Source organism: Peromyscus maniculatus, chromosome 7, assembly GCF_049852395.1.
Source record: "Peromyscus maniculatus bairdii isolate BWxNUB_F1_BW_parent chromosome 7, HU_Pman_BW_mat_3.1, whole genome shotgun sequence".
NCBI lineage: Eukaryota > Metazoa > Chordata > Mammalia > Rodentia > Cricetidae > Peromyscus > Peromyscus maniculatus.
Genome location: NC_134858.1, coordinates 30,890,950 through 30,911,333, shown reverse-complemented (window position 1 = coordinate 30,911,333; position 20,384 = coordinate 30,890,950).

The following is a 20,384-nucleotide window of genomic DNA, read 5'->3' as shown; positions in this document are numbered from 1 at the left end:
CAACTGTTCTTAGAAACAAAACAGTTCTCCAAAACTGGGCCAACAAACCTTTTCTCATTTAATGATATTTACCTCAGGTATTCAGTCCTGGTGATGGACAGCTGACTAACACCATGATGTTAACATCTACAAGTACTGCTTTAATTTTTCTGCTAATGACTGATGATCTACAAACAAGAGGATGATGACTTTGCATCCTCCAGGTCTTTGCTTCCCACAAACCCACAAGGGGTTGTTATAGAATGGCCTAATATTTGCTTATCAATAGGACAGTGATGTATGCTCCCTGAGGGAGAAGAGTGGAGACTTGTGCACACAAAGGCAGGAGGAAGAAGAGAATGAGTTGTGAAAGGCAGCACCCACTCCTGAGATAGGGTAAGCTACTGGGTATAAGATGGCAGAGACCTGCATTTCCAACACACTATTTCTGAAGATACCTGAACGTCTTATTACAAATCTATGGGGTTTCTAGAGGCTGGGTGCTAAGCACCATGCTCCCAAGTTGTGTACTAAGAATTAATATCTCCCCATATCCAGCATCTCTATGTATCCAATGGCATTGAAATTTCCTGTTTGTCTATCATTTTGTGTGACAGAAGGTCCAGGGGTGATGACTGAGATCAGTATGTAGTGACAGTCACAAGTCTGGCAAGGCATCCCCATTCAGGCTGCATCCTGTTAGAAAGTGTGTATCACTATGAGAGGAAGAAGCTACTACAATGATTAGTACTGGACATCCATTGCTGAATGAGGCCATGAGCTGGATTTTTACTTGACTTGAAGGATCTGATCATCACAGCAAGCATCTGACAATGTGTAAACACTTATATTTACAATCCAAATCATCACACTTAACAGAAGAAGAAACTCCCCAAGAGTGCAGAACACAAATGCAGTCAAGACTTGGAGTCCCATCAGTGTGTCACCCGCAGCATCTGAGCCTCTCATTCAAACAAAGCATGATTTACACCCATTCTATGCCTAACTGAAGGAAAAGACAAATGAGTGGTAATAAATCCCTTCCCCTACATTCCATTGAATTCTGCTGTTTTAATTGCTGTTGTTTGTTTTGTTTTCAGGGAATATTTCTGTGTTTTTCTTCATAGAATGCTGCTTAGTTTAATCAACACACTGCACTGTAATGATGCCCATTGGAGTCGTCTCTTTGTCACTCACATTGTAAGGAAGGAATTTAGAGATACAGAGGCATGGGTGCTGCTTACTCATTCTTCCGATGCTCAACATCTGTGTTCTTATTTTTCTCTCTTCATTTGCCATCCCAGAACGCAGAGAATGGCAGTGGCTGTGACTATTTCGCATCTGCTTAGTCTTGGTTTGAGGTTCTGATCACCATGAATGTCTTGCAAAGGTCTTTCACAAAGGCAGCAAAGACTCAGTCAGCACACACACACACACACACACACACACACACACACACACACACACACACACACACACACACCCGCCCCATTTCTTCCTTCAGGAAGCACATGTTCATGCCTTCTCTTACTTTTTCCGGCTTTTTTTATCTTCCATCATTTCTTGAATAGAAGATGGATCAATCATCAATCATCAGAAAACTCAGCCATTTCAGACAGCCCCCTGCTCCTGTAAACAGTGCAGCCTGAAAGGTTTGCAGGGCTGGTACATCGCACTGGACCTCATCCAAACCCCATCAGCCTGTGCCCGAGGTCTAATGGGATGCACTGTCATGTTGCATATAATTTACTACACCTGAGCTTTTGCAGGGTGAATGACACATTCCTTAACCACTCTCTTCCAGCCTGTGGAAGTTCAGCTCATGTGGCCTAGCTGGAAGAAAACTGGATAGAAATGGATAGTGCTTTCCCAAAGAGCCCTCAGCTCACCTCTCATCTTCTCACTTTTTTCCATGTAGCAACACATAACTTTCTTGCCACCTTGCTCATCTCCCTTTTTTTATTTCTTCCTTCCATAGTCCTTTCTCTTTACACTGAGAATAGTGCCTGGATAAATGAATAATTTATGAATCCCTCAGATTATATTTAGTTTTAATAGTTATCACTTAAAATAGAATTCCTTAAGCACTGGCACATCACTTCAAAGTCTCTACAACCAAAACAAGGTTGACTGGACCCTGGGGATAAATAACAGGGACTGCTATGATCCAAGCAAAGGATGAAGGTGGTCAGAGGATGCTGAGATAGGGAAACCTAGGTACTTGTAGTCAGGAAAGTAGGGCAGCTGTTATTAGGACGAGATACTTCCTTAGGAGAATACAAATGGCAGCACAGGGATTTCCATTTTAAAAATAATAGCAAGCTAATCAGAGGTAGGGTGGTTCCTGTACAGTGGGCAAAGGATAAAGATACCAACGAAAAGTTACATGGCACTGCCTTCAGGAAGACAGGAGGATGCACCACACATAACTGGGAGGTGAAGTCTGGGTCCCAGCAGTAAGTTTTAAAAACTTGCTCAAAGAAGAGATATAGCATCAGTACTCAGGGTCTAGAACTTCTGAGAGAATTAAAGAACTTGGGCTTCAGATGGAAGGGGAAGACTTAGAAGAAAGTGTCAAGACACAAGGAAGACAAATGGACTTGCTGACAAATAATAACTGTATACCCAGTGTGGAAAAAAACAACAGTGTACTGAGAAGAGATAAAATGCTAAGGTGGGATGAGAGAATTAAAGTTGTGATGTCATGTTAACTTTTTGTTTTGAAATTGTGAATTTAATGTTTTAGGAAGACACACACAATCAGAAGCCACAAATAATGGGACTTTTATGTAGCTTGAAGTGCAGAAGACACAGAACACATTCCATTCTCTCTGACATGAAAAATAATAAAATTTGAATTTATAAAAACAGGTGTCTGTTTTTATAAAGGGCACAGCCAAACTGAGCCTTTCTGTGGCTGAGATTAAAAATATTGCACTTTCTACAGGACAAAAGAATGCTCTGCCATAAATCTCAAAGTAGAAGGAAACAAGCTGTGAATGGTGGCAGCAAAAATAATGAACAGCATGTACTAGAATTAGAGCTTCATGTACTGGGACAGTCCCATATAAAATGTGAGTGTTAAGTAGTTTAAATAATCGGACCTGTGAAACATGAGTCAAGAATGATGAATTTTCAGATAGACTAAAGGAGAATACAATACTGAGAATGTTTATCATTTAAATGTTGTAAAGGTAATAGATTATTTAACTAGCCTATTCAACAGTACTTCAAAAAAATAACAGATGAAAAAGAGGTATCTAGAGAAAATATCACCATTTTGTACAGATGTCAAGAAATATGAAACAGGAAAGAGAAAGGAAATGGCTAGGGTTTATGTCAAGCACTATCAAGGATCTGATTAAGAGTTGAAGAAAGCGCCGGATCTTTGTGAGTTCGAGGCCAGTCTGGTCTACGGAGAGAGTTCTAGCACAGCCAGGGCAACACAGAGAAACCTTGTCTTCAAAAACCAAAAAAAACAAACAAACAAACAAAGAACAACTGGAGAGATAGCTCAGCAGTTGAGGGTGATTGCTCCTTTCTCAGAGGCTCAGAGATCTGTACCCAGCACCACTGTCAAGGGACTCCCAGCCACCTGTAACTTCTCCTTCAGCAGAATCTGACATCTGTGAGCACTGCACACATGCACATAAAATAAATAAATCAGAAACTGACAAAATGAGAAAAACTGTTCAGTCAGCCAGAGATCAGAAATGTCAAGAAAAATCTCTCTAGATTTGAGATATTTAAGGAAGCCTAAGAAAAATCTACTGGACCCCCATGGAACTGGACCAGGCCCTCCAGATAAGTGAGACAGTGATTAGCTTGAACTGTTTGGGAAGCCCCCAGGCAGTGGAGTCAGGACCTGTCTGTCCTTGGTGCATGGACTGGGGCCTATGCTGGGACACTTTGCTCAGCCTTGGTGTAGGGAGTAGGGCACTGGACCTGTCTCAGCTGAGTCTACCAGGCTGGGCTGACTCCCCAGGGGAGTCCTTGCCTTGGAGGAAATGGGAATGGGGGGTGGATTGGGGGGAGGGCTGGGGGTGGGAAGAGGAAGGGAATCTGTGGCTGATATGTGAAATTAAGTTAATTATAAAATAAAAATACTATAAAAAAGAAAAATCTACTAATATAATGACAGTAATAACAGTAATAGTGATGATAATGATGAAAAGGTAGAATGTTAAATAACAGTAAGACACGGAGGATAGACAGAAGGAGTACTTCAAAGATCCCAACATAAAAGGAGACTACCTGTGAAGAAAGGCCCAACTCAGAGCTGACTCTTCCACTCCAAATATGGAATAGAAATGACAGTGAAATGATGGTTTTAATATTCTGGGAGAGACATGGCTAAATTGTTGTTGAAGAAAAAGAGTGGGAAAATCCATTTTCATTACAACAAAAACTGAGAATATTAGAGCTGGGAGATAGCTCAGTTGGTAAAGTGATTGGCATGGGCACCTGGCTTTGATACCCATGTAAAAATGCCAGACATGGTGACACTTACTGTAATCCCAGCATTTAAGAGACTAGGATAAGAGAATCCCTGGGTCTGGATGGCCAGCCAGCCTAGCCTAGTTGATGAGCTCCATGTCCATGAGAAACCATGTTTCAAAGAAAGTGAACAGCACTTGTTGTTCAAATCTTAGATGATCTTTTAATAATAATAATAATAATAATAATAATAATAATAAACAAGCTGGACAATGGTGGTACACGCCTTTAATTCCAGCACTCGGGAGGCAGAGCCAGGCAGATCTATGTGGGTTCAAGGCCAGCCTGGTCTACAGAGCGAGATCCAGGACAGACACCAAAAACAAACAAACAAACAAAAACCAGAGACAGCTATCAGGGTGAAAGCTGAAATATCAGAGGAGCAGAACAGTCAGTCACTAGCTCTTATCTCTACAAAATCCTCAGCTTAAAGAGAGAGTTCCTGTTTCTTCAGGCCTTATATACCTTTATCTACCCTGCCATATTACTTCCTGGGATGAAAGGCATGTATTCTTCCCAAGCAAAAGCATGAGATCTTGAGTGAAAGGATTCAGTGTGTGTGCTACCACTGCTTGACTTCTATGTCTAATCTAGTGGCTGGCTCTGTCCTCTGATCTTCAGGCAAGTTTTATGTCTAATCTAGTGGCTGGCTCTGTCCTCTGATCTTCAGGCAAGTTTATTAGAGTACACAATAAATATATCACCACAGGCATTCTTGAGGATGACATCCAAAAGTGTCCACTGACTTACACATACACACATATATGAATACCTACATGTGCATGTGCATGTACACACACACACACACACACACACACACACACACACACACACACACACCACTAATATACATTTTTTAAACTGATAGAGCTAAATGACTCAGACAAAGAATATTTGAAAGATAGGCTTTAATAAAAAGGAAATGATGCTAAGGTATAAATTATGAGATATAAGAAGCATTCTAAATTGGGCTATAAAGTAATAATAAAACTAGCATATAATTTCAAACATAAAAGTACGAAAATACTGGAAAAAAAGATGAAACGGTAAGGTTGAGCAAAGAGGGGAGGTCATTGGATTGTATTAACTTACAGTTCAGAGACTGAATTGAGTTTTGCTTTAAAAAGTGTCTATATTTGTAACAAAAAAGGAAAAGATGCCATGAATTTTTGAAAGAAAGGGAGAGGTATATGGGAGGTTTGGGAGGGAGGAAAAGGAAGAGGAAATGATACAATTATATCATTGTTTCAAAAATATAAAAAACATTCATTAGATGACTATATTGAAACAAATGGAAGACTGAAACTAATGTGTACCTTATGAACCAATAGTCCATAAGAGTAGTACAGAATGGAACATAAAATCTCAGAAAATCTTTATCCTCAAAGGAACCTGAGGTGATCTCGGAAGGGGGCTTCTGTTCATGTAACCTAGGAAATTTCACAAAACGCATGTAAACCAAGAAGATTCAAAACTTTGCATGTATGCAATAGCTTTGTGTCTGAAATAGTTGTCATGCTTCAGAGAAGCAACATGGGTTTTCACAATGGTGAGCTCTGTAGAGACGCCCCGGCTTCTGGCTCAGAGCTGGCAGCCTCAAAAATGTGCTGAGATTCTATTACACATGCATAAACATGCAGGGCAATGCTGTTCTGGGGAGTCAGATGTAGATTCTCTGGTCATGGAATGAAGCACCCGAGACCTGTAGCTGCATCTCCGGAGCTCTGGGTGGCACTCCCTCCTGAGTGTACTCCCCTACCAGTACAATACTTCTCACCAGAAAGGAAGGAATTGTTCCTAAGCCAAAGCGGGAGGCCACAGCAGAGAAGATGTCCCAGGAGATAGCAAAGAAAGAAAAAGTTAACAAATGAGAATAAACTCACCATGAAACATATGAAAGTATTTTAAAGCAACAAAATGTATGTACAGATGAGGAGGGAAATAAAGTGAAAGGGGCTTAGAGAGAGGGCAAAAATACTAAACAGTATCACAAGTGCACAATATAAAATTATTATCAGGACAAATAGATAAACTATTCCAGTTAAAAGAGATTTTTGAACTACTTTTTAAAAATCCCACGATATGCAGCCGATAAGAAGTTTTGAAATATGAAGACCAAGAAATGCTACACATTAAAAATGAGAACTATATCTCAAATATATTTTACTTTAAGTTGGCAGTACTTTACTATTTAATAGATGTAATATTAAATTTAACTTTAAAGTCTATGCCTTAGTATTCTAAAAATAGAAAGCATCACTAGCCAAGTGTTTAGAGTTTAAGTTCACCAAAGCATTAACAAGTATTTAAATTGTGTGTATGAGAAATTGCTACATTATAAAGAACTGATGAACTATAATAGTCTAAATATTTCTGTAGCCCTCTTATGATGTGTTTTTTTTCCTGTTTGAAAAAATCTAAAATAGTGTGGAAGGAAACTCTCAATAGGTATTTGTGAAGATCAGGTTGGCCTATGTGGGCTTGTCTTTATTATATTAATTGGAGTAGGAAGACCAGTCCATTGTGAGTGGCAACATTCCCCAGGCAGGGTATTCTGAACTGTGTAAGAGTGAAAAAAAAATGTGAAATGCAGGCATCCATGCACTAAGTCATTGCTCTGAGCTCTTGATTGTGGAGGCAATATGATGTATTCCTTTAAGCTACTGCCATTGTGGCTTCCCTGATAGCTTGATAAATCGGAATTGTGAGGTAAAGTAAACCCTTTTACCCTGGAGTTGCTTTTGTTAGGGTATTTTACTACAGCAGCAGGAGATGAAACAAAGAAACCTCTCTGAATAATTGTGACCAATTAGATAAAGTAAGAATACAGTAGAGAAGTAGCAAGCTAGGGGCCATAGAGCCACCTGCTATCAGTTTTTGTAAATGTAGTTTAACACATACCTGGTGCTGTATGACACTACCACAGAATGGGAGGAAGCATGTTGATTTTCACTGGTGAACAACTTTTGAGGCATTTACTAGTCATTCTGTCTGCTTTTGATAGGTGTCTGTTTAAATGTTTTGTCTATTACTCTTTGTGTTCCCCTACTACTATTTGTCTATAAGTTATCCCATGCCCATCACAGTATTCAGGAAAATGTTTTGAAATGTATGTGATGGTAAATATTATCCTTACTGGCCTCTTTATAATGTATTCTTGATTAGAAGAAATATTTAATTTCTGAGAAGTCCCACTTACAGGGTATTTCATATATGGTTATTATTCTTTACACATTCTGTGGACCTATGCTTTGCATTTGGAAGTCTGTATCAAATTGATTTTTGTGCATGGAGTGAAGTCAAGATTACAATTTGATTCTTATAAATAAACATCCAAGTCCCAGCACAATATGGTAGAAAAAATTGATTACATTGCTGAGCTGGCTTGACAACTTTGCTGAAAATGAATTGGACACACATATAGATGATAATATATATATAGATGATATTATATATGATAATGTATGATATATCTTTATTTCTGTACTTTTTTGCAATTCCAGTTATATAATCATGCAATTTAATAAGAATATAACTGGTAGAAATTGACACAGCTTTATATTCAGGTCTTAAAACCAGATCAAATTCTCTAAAATTATTCTTGTCTCTAGGGTGGTCCTGTTCTTATATGCCAATCCAATTATCATGTGAGTTTTAGAGTTCCTTCTCAAAACACTGGTATTTTAAATGGGAATAGTGTCAATCACTATACCACTTTGAACAGAGTGTCAGTGTTAATGATATTGAATATATTACATCATGAATATTTTTCTATTAGCCCATTTATGCAAGCATTTTTTTCAAATTTTTTGTAGCACACTTCTTTAAATTTGGCCCCTTGCACATGTTTTGAGGGTATTTTTTTCTGTGATATAATGAATACTGATGTTTCAAGCCTCATTTTCCAATAGGAGAATGAGTTATCTTGGATTGAGATAGCTTTTTGCTTTGCAACAAAATTTTTGCTTTGCCACAGCAGAGCACCTGGGTATTGGTAAAAACAAAACATTTTCTCATGGCTCCAGAACTGGAAAGGCCAAGGTCAAGGGAGCAGAGGGTTTGCTGTTTTCTAAGTGTTGCTCTCTCCCCTTCCTAGACATAATTCTGTGGCTGTATCCTCTAGAAAGGAGAAAAACAGAATCTTCACTTAGGAATGAATGAACTCCCCCACCTAAGCCCTTTTATAATAACATTGACACCTTCACTAGGGTAGACTCTCATGACCTAGAGACCAACCTTCCAAACCCAGTGCACTTAGAATTAAATTACCAGTGCATGAATTCTGGAGGACAAATTCAGGTCATAGCTATAACAGAAATATCAGTCCTTAATGCCTCTGTGTCCATTCTTTTGGATGCCATACATAATTAAGATACACATAAAACCATGCAACAACAACAGAGCTTTCTGTCTCCTTATCTTGTAGTGTGCTGTTTATTACTTTCTTTTGTTATTTCCATGCCTCTGACTTTCAGGAGCAGAGTCAAAAGAGAGAAAAAGCCCAGCTGAGAACAAAGCCAAGGTGGGTGGGATTCATTTTCTACCAGCGCTAAGACACTTTAATTCTATCAACTTTCTTCTATTTTAGGAAAGTCTGTTCCTAGACTGCAACATTTCCTGAGCTGGATGATGAACATGACCTCAACGTGATCAACTTTTGATTAACAGCCTGCCTTTCCTGTTTTAGTTCTGGTTGTCTGTTTTGGGATACTAATCAATCAGCTGACTGAGTTCTTGTTTACATAATTATGTGTTCCAAGTTTGAATTTATTTTTTATAACATGGTTGATTTTTATTTTTTTAATTTGATTTGACAGCTTTTCATAAGGGGAATTTATTTATAAGGGATGTTGCTTTACAATTTTCTTTTCTTACAAAGTGTTGACTTTTTAAGTGTCAGGGTTGTCTTAGATTCATAAAACTTTAATTCCATTTTCTTAAATTGTTCACGATGTTATTAATTATTCCTTAAATATGTGCTAGAATTTACCAGTGGAGACATCTCAGTTCTTAATGTAGAAACTTTTCTAAATTAATACACTCATTCGCCTTCACAAAGTTAATGATATTCAGTTTTCTGTTTACTAATGTTAAGAAAATTTATATCAAAAATGTAAGTTGTTGATTATGTGTGCATAACATTTTCATAGAGATTTCCTGTTATATTTTTTGTGTAAATGGATGCTACAATGAGATTCTTCTCTTATTACTAATATTGATGGCTCATATTTTCAGACTTTGTAATAGTTTATTAAGTTTGTTCAATTAAACAACTGTTTGCCTTGTTGACTTTCTTCATTGTTTTCTGATCTTTGGGGTTGACTCTTTATTTCTTCCCTCATACTATATCTCTAAGCTGTGCTTGTTTTTCCTCTTCTAAATCTAAAAACAAAACAACAACAATAAAAACCCACAGCCACTCACAGCTGTAAAATTGTACATGGTGCTTGACAAGCATTAAGTTTTGATATGGCATGATTTCATTATCACTCATCTCAAGAAATTCCTATTTTGGATGTTCTGACTGTTCGAGTACTGTGCACCCTACATTTTCCTAAGGTTTTAGATATCTGATAAAATGAACTTACTGTTACTGATTTTTCCATCAGTGCCATGATCAGAAAACTTACTCAATTATTTCCCTCCTGTAGTGGGTAGCTGTTCTGTCTATGACCTTGAAGCCCTGTCCTATGCTCCACCTGCCTATGACTTTGAAGTACATACCCCTGGGGCGTGGCCTCTCAGTGACCTTTAAGACCTGAGATTCGAGTAGCAGTCCAGTCATCCTTGTTCCACATCTAGTATCCTATGAGTGAGTACATACCATATTTGTCTTTCTGAGTCTGGGTTACCTCACTCAGGATGATTTTTTTCTAGATCCATCCATTTGCCTGCAAACCTCATGATGTCACATCACCAGTGAGGCTACCTGGAAAACAGGACCCCAAGAAAGACACAAGGATCGCCCAATGGTGGAGAAATGGCTGAGATCTACATAAACAACCTGGACATGAGTGGGAGCAATGAAGGGTGAGGGTCAAGGGAAAGAGAGCGGGAGATCCCAGCTGGATCAAGAACAGAGAGGGAGAACAAGGAATAGGAGACCATGGTAAATGAAGATCACACAAGAAAAGGAAGAAACAAAGTGCTAAAGAGGCCCACAGAAATCCACAAAGATACCTCCACAAAAGAATGCTGGCAATGGCCGAGAGACATCCGGGACTGACCTACTCTGGTGGTGGGATGGCCAAACACCCTAATAGTTGTGCCAGAAACCCCATCCAAGGACTGAGGAATCTGGATGCAGACATTCACGGCTAGGCCCCAGGTGGAGTGCCGGGAGTCTAATTAGCGAGAAAGAGAAGGGTTTATATGAGCGAGAATTGTTGAAAGCAAGGTTGGATAAAGCACAGGGACAAATAGCCAAACGAATGGAAACACATGGACTATGAACCAAAGGCTGAGGGCCCCGCAACTGGATCAGGCCTTCTGAATAGGTGAGACAGTTGATTGGCTTGATCTGTTTGGGAAGCATCTAGGCAGTGGTACCAGGTCCTGGGCTCATTGCATGAGTTAGCTGTTTGAAACCTGGGACTTATGCAGGGACGCTTGGCTCAATCTGGGAGGAAGGGACTGGACCTGCCTGGACTAAGTCTATCAGGTTGATCTCAGTCCTCAGGGGAGGCCTTGCTCTGGAGGAGGTGGGAATGGGGCGTGCGCTGGGGGGAAGAGAAGGGGGGCAGGAAGGGGGAGAACAAGGGGATCTGTGGCTGTTATGTAGAATTGAATAGTATTATAAAATAAAATAAAATAATAAAAAAAAGACCTGAGATGCATGTAGACAGTTCTCTTTGCTCACTCATTGTAATGTGAGGCTTGGAATTGCCTCATTTCCGCCATGCTGCAGGTCAAGCCCTCACTCCAGGAACCTGCTATAAAGTAGCTCAAGCCCACAGGCTGCAGCTGGCCTGAGAGAAACAACTAGGAAGCTGCTCTTGGCTCCATTTTACAACCCCTTTTTTAAAGGGTGTAAGAGCTAGTCAGTGGTAGGCCTGAGCTAAAGGCCAAGCAGTTTTAATTAATATAAGCCTCTGTGTTTTTACTTGGTTGGGTCTGAGTGGCTATGGACCAGGTGGGACACAGAAAAACTTCCAGCTACATAAGTGGGATATAGACCAGTATTTCTGGGAATAATATTATAAGATACTATAAAAAAAAAGCCACCAACCATTCAGGCTGTACATAAACAGATCACAACTACCATTGAACTCTCAGAAGTACCAACAGCCCTACCTTTAAAATGGCTAACTGATAAGCCTGTCTGGGTTGGACAGTGGCCTAAGAGAAACTACATGCCTTAGAATGGTTGGTTCAGAAGCAGTTAAATGCTCTACACATTGAAGAATCTGCCAGCCCTTGGAATTCTCCTGTATTTGTTATTAAAAAGAAACTTGGTAAATGAAGAATACTGAAAGATCTGAGAGCTATTAATAAAGTAATTCAGCCTATGGGCTCCCTAAAGAGTGGGATGCCCTTGCCCTCTCTGTTACCCAAAGAATTGCCTATTATAGTTATTGACTTAGAAGACTGTTTCTTCAACATACGTGTACAAGAAAATAATAGAGAAAAATTGCCTTCACAGTACCTACTTATAATAATTTCCAGCCAGTCAAGAGATATCAATGGAAGGTCCTCCCACAGGGAATGTTAAATAGCCTTACCCTGTGCCAATATTTTGTACAAAAACCATTGGAAATATTTCGTGCAAATTTTCCACAATCTGTAATTTACCATTGTATGGATGATATCCTGTTAGCTGATCCTAAGTTAGGTACCGTAGAAAACATGTTTGAAGAAATAAAGTTTGCCTCACTGGGGATTACAAATTGCTCCTGAAAAAATACAAAGAGGAAATTCTATTAATCACTTAGGATATAAGATAAGTATACAAAAAACTAGACCCCAAAAGGTACAACTCATGTGAGAACAATTGCAGACTGTTAAAAATTTTCAAAAATTGTTAGGAAGCATTTTCAACTTACAGACTACCATTGAAATACCTAAAGATGGACTAGTAAATTTGTCTAGTACCCAAAAAGGGGACAAGGACTTAAATAGTCCAAGAGAGTTATTAACTGAAGCTGAGAAGGAATTGGCTCTAGTAGAAAAGAAAATACAAGAAGCACATGTGGATCAGATAAATCCAGAACTTAGCTGCATTCTAGTCATATTCCCTTCTAGACATTCCTCCACAGGATTTTGATGCAAAAGGAAGATAATATTAGAATTGATATTTTTACCATGTAAACTGAGTAAGAAGATAAACTGATATGGAAAAGATTTCTGATTTTATTCTAAAAGGAAAATTAAAACTTCATCAGTTGACAAAAATGGACTCAGCAGAAACTGTAGTACCTTTAACTAATGAAGAAATTTCCTCTTTACAGAAAGATAATTAATACTGGCAAAGAGCCTGCAGTAACTTTTGGGGAAAGATTAACAGTTGTTATCCCAAAAGCAAGAGAATAGAATTCATAAAAAGAACTGAATGGATCTTCCTCACATTGTACATCAGAAACCAATCTCCAGAGTCCTTACATTCTATACTGATGCAAATAAATCAGAAAAGGCAAGATATAAATCAGGAGATTTAAGTAAAGCTAAAAAAGTTCTGTACAAAATTCAGAACTCTATGTCATTCTTATGGTAATTATGGATTTCACAGAACCTCTCAATATAGTTAGAGACTCTCAATATGCAGAGAGAGTTGTTGTACATATTGAAACTGCTGAATTTATTCCTGATAATGTAGAATTAATTTCACTGTTTATATAATTACAGGAAATCTTCAGAAACAAGGAACATCATATATATGTATGTATACATATATATGGATAACATATATCAGATCCCATACGGATCTATCAGGTTCTCTAGTACAAGGTAACAGTGATATTGATCAGTTATTAATAGGTAATGTGCTAGAAGTCTCAGAATTTCATAAAAAACACCAAAGGTAAATAGCAAAGGTTTGAAAAGGGACTTTTCTATCACTTGGCAACAAACATCCCCAAGGAAATCAAAGGGGAAAAAAAAGTCCTACTTGTTCCTTCTATAACTAAACACCATTACCTGCAGGAAGTAATCCTAAAGGTATACAAAGAATTGAAATTTGGCAGATGGATGTGTTTCATTTTGCAGAATTTAGAAGATAAAAATATGTACACCATACCATTGACACCTATTCACGATTTCAGTGGGCAACTCCTATGAGTTCTGAAAAGGGTGATTTTGTAATTATACACGTATTAGAAGATATGACTATCATGGAAATATCTGTATAAATTAAGACTGACAATGTTCCAGTATATGTCTCAAGTAAAATGAAACAGATTTTTGCTTATTACAATATAAAGCATATTACAGGTATACCACAGAATCACACAGGCTAAGCAGTCATAGAAAGATCTAATTGAATGCTAAAGGATATGCTGAATAAACAGAAAGTAGTAACAATGCCCCCTAGAAATAGATTACATAATGCTTTATTAATCTTGAATTTTCTCAATGCTGATGAGAAAGAGACAATAGCTACAGAGAAACATTGGACAGCAGAAAAAACTCCTGAGCCAGTTTACTTCAAAGATGTGTTGACCTCAGAATGGAAACCAGGATATGTCCTATGTTGGGAAAGACATTTTGCTTTTGTTTCTACAGGAAAAGAAAAGCTATGGATACCTACAAAGTAATAAAAATTCGATTCAAACAGGAGAAACCCATTGATGAGGTGAAGTAATAGCTCATCCACTGATGTGACAACTCTACAAGTCATAAGGAAGACTCAACAAACAAGGGTCTGGGGCAGGGTTTGGTTTTTTTTGTCTTTACAGGATACTAGAAAACCCATCTTTGATAAATCATAAGGCCTTGGACACCTAGACATCTACCATAGAAAGGAAGGACATATTGGTACCAATATAGTCTACAAGGTAATATCTCACTATCTAACATCAATATCTCTTTAACTCTAACATAGTTGTGGTCCCAATTCAATTATAACTCAAGCTGGCTTTGGAATTAAAATATGGCTCTCTACTTCTCTAAATCCAAGCATATTGTTAAAAGGAAAATTAGGAGATTCTGTTTCATATCAGAAGAGCCAACTGGTGCAAGACAGAAGAAAACCAATAATCTAGGGATCATTGTTGTCAAGACTCTATTTCTTCTCATGCTCATCCTTGCTTTCTGGGAATCCTTTCTCAATTCAGCATAAATCCAAACTTTCCATTTTGATATTAATAATGTTTATGTTTTCCCACATTGAAATGTAAGTCTTTCCAATAGTAATTTCTGAAGTCTCCAGAGGAAAGATAGGGCCCCACAACAATGACTCTACTCAGTCCAGAATGATGGTATTGCAACTAAGAACATTACTCAATGATCCATCATGCTACACTTATAGCAAGAATCTCAGGCAACCTTGCCCATTACTCTGAGACTGGCTGCACACTCTACAGCTAGTCCTATTGAGACCTAATTACCTAAGCTTTCTTACAGAACCCCACAGAAATACTGTTGCCTCTTAAACAGCAAGAAACAATTCTAAGAAAATGATGCCCTCTCTCCCAAAGGTTTCATTTTTCTCAGGGTTATGGATAAACAATTACAGGGTTGGGGGTAGAACAATAAAATTTAGACTTAGTATTCTCCTTAAGAAAAGAAAAAGAGGAATGGATAGGTATAGTATACTAAGGCAGGTTAGTGTATTTACTAGTAAACTAAATTAGTAAAATATCAACTTTAGATAATTGCACTGATATGGATTCTTGTTATTGATACAAATGTAAACTATTTTTATATTAATATTTAAGATAATTTGTATATTAATACAAAACTCTATTTGTCATATTGTACATATATTCCTATTCCTGTTTGAAATATTTTATATATTGACACAAATTTAAAATTACATTTGTCATACTGTATGTATGTTCTACCTCTGTTTAGGATATTTTATATATTGACACATATTAAGGATCTATTATTGTTATATTGCATGTTGCGCTATACATTTCTACCTCTGATTAAGATAATTTTTGTATATTGTCACAAGCTTAAGGTCATTGTCCCGATACTGTATATCTGTTTACAGACTGTTTATCTTGTTATTGAAGGCTTAGTCCTTAGGTTATTTCGGTAGATAAGGCTTGCAGAAATGTAAGTCACCCATGCCTGTCATTTCTGTAATATGTTAGTTAGGTTTTCCAGATTTACAGTAACGTATGTCAGATGGATAGGCAATCTTCAAATACTTCATAGACCTAGAGAATATGGCATTTAAATATATTATTAACTTATATTTCTGTTGACATGAGACATGACTGCTCCTGGCAGCACCCATCTGATCCCAAGAGAATGTTGGGTTTTTAAGACACTCCGTCTGGAAGTTGTTTTCTTCTTGGTGCAAAAATGGCCTGCTGGGCAAAGAACTCCCCTTGCCTTGTCTGCTGACAGTATGTACACTATCCTTTCCAGACGAGCAGGACACAAAGAAAAGCAATTACTGAACCTAACCAAGACAGGGTAAGATGGCCTTTCATAATTCCTGCTTCTGAAAATGGTCTGTCAGATAGTCTAGGCCTGTAGCCAAATTAGATGGAGCAATGGTGCTGAGAACTTTAGGTGAATGTCCAGGCGGCCAGTTGTCTCTGTGTATTCTTGGAAGAATTTCAGAAATTGCTTGCTTGCATTTTCCATTTTCTCAGGTATTATTATGTTCCTTCTCAGGTCTTTGATGGAGTTGAAAACTAGATTGTTACAGTTACAATCTTCTTGTATCTAGCTAGAACATATTAAGTACTAAGTTCAAATTCTTCAGGATAGGACAGCTTTTGGAATAATCTCTGTAACATGCCATTTACCTATGTTCTGGACATCTCTGGATTTTTAGTATGTGTGTCTTGCTTGATGTTGTTCTTGATGATTCTAATTCTATTTTTGTTTAGGGTATTACTTTTCCCCCTGTCCTGGACAATATTTGATAATTTTTCCTATTGTATATGTTTTGTATTAGGTTAGAACTCTCTTATTTAGACAAAAGTGGGAGATGAGATGGGTAGCTGTTCTGTCTATGACCTTGAAGCACCACACCTAGAGATGTAGCAGGTAATTGCTCCACCTACCTATGACCTTGAAGTACATGCCCTGGCGCTTGGTCTCTCACCAACCCTTAAGACCTGAAATGCATGTAGGCAGCCCTCTTCACTCCCTCATGGGACTTGGATGTGGGACTGATTCAGGCAGCTGGAACAGCATTCCAAAACCTGTGTCAATTCTGTTCTGTACAGTGAGTTTTTCCCCTTAGAAAATTATTTGCCCTTTAAACAGACTTAGTGGATTTCTTGATAAAATGAACTTACTGTTATTGAATTTTCCATCAGTGTCATGACCAGAAGACTTACTCAATTCTTTTCCTCTTTTGAAATGTATTAGGATGTGCTTTATGACATACTGTATGATCTGCCTTGATTAATAGAGTGAATATAGGCCAAGGATGTATATAATTTCTCATTTCCATTTAAAAACATATTTTGTTTTGCTGAAACATTTTATTCTTGTCTTTTATTTAAATTGGTTGATATGATTTTTTTCTCATGATTGTTACATTTCACTACTATTTATCTGCTTTAAACAGAGTTGTTCACATCTTCATGGGTAACCTGGCACTTTCTATGACTTCCTGCAACTCTGTCTACTAATTTCTATGTTCAAATATCTGTCATTTAGTTCAAAAGTACTTCTGACTACATATCTTCTTTATTTATTTTTATAATGTTCCCTGTGTTGAAATTTACCCTTCTGGTATTGATACAGCTACTATCACTTTCTGTGGTTATTTTTAATAGCACATCTGTTTCCATACTTAGATTTCCAACCTGATTATATTTACATTTCAGTTGAGCCTCTCCTGAACAGCATTTAACTGGATTTTGTTTAGTCCATTTTCCTTTCATTTGAATGTGAATGTAACAGTCTGTGTCTGGGGATTCTTTGTCTGATTGATTGATTGATTGATTGATTGATTGATAATTTGGTTGCTTTTGTTTGTGCTTTGTTTTGGAGATAGGCTGTCACTCTCCCCAGAGTGTTCTAAAACCTGTGATATTCTTTCCTCAGCTTCCCACCAGGCCCTCCAGTGCCTCGCTAGGCCCAGCTCATTCTCAGGTTGGTATGTTCCTTTCATTTCTTCTTTCTCTTTCCTTTCTTCCTTTTATGGTCTCTCAAAAAAATCAGTCAAGTGTTATTTTGTGTTTTGTTTCAAAGGTCTTCGTTCTTACATACATATAAACAAACTTAATGATCCAAGTGCACAACCCAGGCATATAGAAATAAATTGATATATAAATTAACATGTTTCTACAATCAGGTGTGCCTGATTATATGGACACATGTATTTACTCACCACATTACTTTTCATTTGCTTAGCTTCTCAGTTTTACAAAAATACATTATGTTTTGCTGTTCTGTTGATTCTAAAAATAAATAAATAAAGGTCTTCATTCTTTTCTTCCTTCACTCTATTTCTTTTTCCCTCCCTCCTTCCTTCCTCCCTTCCTTCTTTACAAACATTTCACTCCTTTCAGAACACATAAAAACCTTACACAGTATAATCCCAATTATCTCCCAAGCATTGTAGGATGCTTAATATATTTTATTTTTTTAGTTTCATAATCATAAACTTCATAAAACTTCTTTTAACCATTTCAATTAAATAGTTTATCTGGACAATTTATAATTACATGAAGAATAAACATAGTATTTTCTATATTGTCTCTGTTGTTCTTTTTATGTATATATTTCTTTTATTATTTGTATTCCAGATTTATTTCTATGACTTTATGCAAATGATTGGGCTGAGTGTTACTTATTTTAAATAAAAACAAAAATACTTAGAAATGCAAAGCTTGCTTTCATGTTTTTACATTTATAGTCTTTGCTTTATATTTATAGTCAGATGTAACATTTCTTTATTTTTATTTTTTCACTGCTCTGTATTTCTCATTTTTTTTCTTTCTGGTGAAAAGCTACCAGGGAAATATTTTCTAAGATTTTAATTTGTTTTGGACTGTTGTTATTTTGTGCTCCTTTATTGATTAAATGTATTGTGACTAGAGGACGTGACACTGTTATCTACTTGAGGTAAAAAACAGACCATGACTTTATGATGTTGCAAATTAATATGCATTAGAGAGAAACCAGGCTTCAACCTTTGCTCTCTGAGCCAGGGATACATGGTGCCTACTCTCTTGTGATGCTAAGCAGTACACCAAGCTGCATCTCCCTGGCAACCTGGAGACCAGAGGAAACCACAGATGCTCCAGCATCCTTCATTGCTAGTGTTTTACTCTCATTTTTCTATATTTTTCATGTTTATACATTTGATGTAGTGTATGATGTGATGTTTTGTGTTTCTTTTTAATTCCATCATGTTTATATAATGCCTACCTGTGCATATCAGGCCTATACACTCATTTTACCTTTCCCAACTGTATTCAATAAACCATTTGAGCCACTGAAGACTTTATTATCATACAGGCTTTGTATTAGATGGTGTTTCTCAAAATGAGGCCAAAGTAAACATTCATATAGTTTTTAAGGTAGTCTAGGCTAAGCTACAATGTTCAATAAGTTAATTGTATTAAATGACATAATATTTTAAGATTTATATTTCTTCAAGGTATGACACTTTCATTATTATCTATAAAAGAAGAATTTCATAGAGAAGAGAAATAAATCAATCTCATTTCTGTAAGAATGTCATGGTAACAGCAGATACTATTTGTCAGACTTTGGAAAATCATGTGCTCATAAAGAAGCATCTTGTTTATGCTGATTATCAGCCTAGCTGGAAAAAATATTCACCTTATATTTCATAAAGTGTTAATCTAGGGATTCTTTATTAAATTGTTATTGTTTGTTACATAAAGTAAATCATTTGTGATTTGTCTATTAAGCAGAATGCCTAGAGAATAAATTTTTTCTTAGAATGCAGTTATTTATATTATACCAATGGTCATACACATGAAATATTAATTAGCTAATTAATGTTGATACATAACCTCATAGTAAGTGCAGGAGCACCTATAATGATTTTTTTCCTGAGATTAGTGGTTTTTAAGTGACTCCATGACTGCGGAAATACATGCATTTTCTATAAACACCCATTGTTCATCTCGGCCCTTCAAGCACATTAAATTCAAGAAAACTCCAGAGTAAGCCAAGTATATCAGATCGATAGTAATTCAGCCTTTGCTTTACAAAATTAGAAAAATAAACCTACAAAAATACAACTGAATTTTTTATTTTATTTTAGGGACATGGTTACTTTGAAAGGAGAAATGACTCTTGAATCAGAACTGTTGAGAACAGAACAGACATTGGAAATCAAAGGCTTATTGAGCCATTACAGATGAATTCAAACAAGAGAGAACCAGGTCCAAAGGGCAGTTTGCAGCAGCTAGCACAGCAGAGCTTGATCGTTATCAGGAGACATCTGTTAGACCAAGAACTGAAGTATATTTATGAACTTAGGAGAAAGAAGGTATGTTTTGTATACATTTATTCCACAGTGGATATAGATAAAGGTACAGGATTGTATAAAACAGAGCTTTTTCATAGGATGACAATTAACAAGAAATAAATGTTGTTTCTGGACAGGCTGAGGTTAAACAGTCCAGAAAGTTTCTATATAAACAAGGCTAGGTGGCCCTGATGACAGGACTTGTATTATTAACACACACACTCACACACACACACACACACACACACACACACACACACACACACACACACACACAAGCACACACACACCTTTTAAAATGGTCTTTTTAAGATTTATTTTTATTTTT